A 2,500-nucleotide genomic window follows, 5' to 3' on the forward strand; every position below is an offset into this window, starting at 1 on the left:
AACAACTGCTTTATACTTACAGAAAGCTGAACCACTTACCCACGCAGGCTACACTCTCTTCATTCACCTTTAAGCAACAAACACTGACATACTGTTGGTGTTCATTCAGTTCAATTACAGATTCCTCTTTGTTTCCTCATTGACAGGCTTACGTTTATTTATTCTATTTGTTTATTTACTTATTATTTTTCTTTGATTTGTTTTAATGAAAGTCCCTTTCTTTCATTCATCCTCCTTTATTATTTTATTTATTATTATTTTTTGTACTTCTTGTATATATCATCCCTTTCTTCCAGCTATCCTCCTTACTACATCATAAAGCATCTCATGTTACTCTACGTTATCTTTACTTTTGTATTTACATATGTGTAGGTCGTATATGGACGTGGAGAAGTCCAAATGGAACAACAAAGTACGAAATAGACTTCATATTAGGAGATGAGAGCAAAAGCGTTAGCAATGTTATAGTGATAAATAAAGTCAACATAGATAGTGGCCATAGAATGGTAGGTTGCACAGCTAAATTGAATTTCAGAGCAGAGAGGAATAAACTAATTTTAAGAAAGAAAATGAACCTTGCAAAGGTTAAGGATAATGAGAAGAAATTTCAGTTAGAAATTAAAAATAGATTCAAAGCTCTAAAAACTAACGAAAACACCGTAGAAGATATTAATTTGAATTTAGGGAATATCATTAGGGAATCGGCAGAGAAAGTAGGAAGTACAAAAAACATTAAAGAAAACATACTCTAAAGCTACAAATGCCCTAATTAAAAAAAGAAGGACCATACTGATTAAAAACAGGAAAGACGAAATAGAAAGAGTAAAACTAAAGCTTATCAACAAAAGGCAGAGATTAGAGAAAAGAAAGAGAAACATGGATGAAATAGAGGAAGCTATTCGGAAAGGTAAAAATATTAAAGGGACCGAGCGCAGACATGCTTTAGGAAGACGGCAAATGATATGTTTGAAAGATAGAAATGAGAAATCATTAAATGCAGGGACAGAATGGTAAAAATAGTAGAAGAATTCAAGAGTTTGACTCGTCAAAAACCGTAGTTCAGTGAGTAAATTCATGTGTAGACGTTAGTAGTGTACAGAGATTACAAAGGAAGATATAGAATTTGCTCCAAAAACTAAGAGACGAGGAAAAGCACCTGGGGAAGATGGTATATCGATAGACCTATTGAAAGACCCAGGTAAATTAGTTCATGTTAAGTTAGCTCAGTTGTACACCCAGTGCTTACGTCAAGAAAGCGATCCTGATGCCTGGTGCAATGCTATAGTGATTTTGCTTAATATAAAAGTAGACCAGAAGGATATTAGTAACTATCGACCGATTAGCTTGCTATCAAATATATATAAAGTATTCTCCAAGATCCTTACAAATAGACTAAGTAAAGTTTTAGATGGAAACCAACCGAGAGAACAGGAAGGCTTTAAGAGCTGATATTCGACTCTAGACCATTTGCAGGCAATAAATCAACTAATCGAGAAAACGACAGAATATAATATACAACTGTGTTTAGCTTTTATAGATTACGAGAAGGCCTTTAACTCGGTAGAACAAATAGAAATACAAACGAACAGATCATAATAGTTTTAGAAAAGATTTATTCGAAAGGTACCGCTATAATTCGACTACATAAAGATACAGAAAAGATCAAGATCGAGAAAGGAGTACGACAAGAAGATACAATTTCACCTAAACTATTTACAGCTTGTTTGGAAGATATTTTTAGAAGATTGAGTTGGGAAAAGAAAGATTTAAAGATTAATGGCGAATATTTGAACCACCTAAGATTTGCGGATGACAGTATTCTTATTTTAGAAAAAGCAGAAGACTTGCAATATATGCTGAACGATCTAAACAAAGAAAGTCTCAAGGTAGGTTTAAAAATGAATAAGAGCAAAACCAAAGTAATGTTCAACACGAAAGTTCAAAGTAAAGAGATAGTAATTGATGGTGAGAGTCTTGAAGAAGTTGAGGAGTATAATTATTTAGGGCAAATGGTAAAAGTGACAAAAGACCATGATAATGAAATAAAAAGACGCATTACAATTGGTTGGAAAATGTTTGGTAAGTATAATAAAATCCTGAGAGGCTCTTTACCTTTATGTTTGAAACGTAAAGTCTACAATCAATACATTCTGCCAGCAATAATCTACGGGTGTGAGACTTGGAAACTAACGAAGGCAATGGAAACAAAGCTAAGGACTGCACAGAGGAGAATGGAGAGATCAATGATGGGAATAACACTGAGAGACTTAAAGAGAGCAAGTTGGGTGAGAGAGCCGACTAGAGTTGTGGAGGCAGTAAAAGAGAGGATGTGGAATTGGACAGGTAAGTTAGTGCGAACGACTGATGAGCGATGGAGCAAGTGTGTTACTGAGTGGACGCCGCGAGATAGGAAGCGCGGAAGAGGAAGACCAGACAGAAGGTGGAGAGACGAGATAGAAAAGCTCCCAGGAGTGACGTAGCAGAGGATGGCGCGGTCGTG

Source organism: Oratosquilla oratoria, chromosome 13 (assembly GCF_046742065.1).
Source record: "Oratosquilla oratoria isolate Oo_2021 chromosome 13, ASM4674206v1, whole genome shotgun sequence".
Classification (NCBI taxonomy): domain Eukaryota; kingdom Metazoa; phylum Arthropoda; class Malacostraca; order Stomatopoda; family Squillidae; genus Oratosquilla; species Oratosquilla oratoria.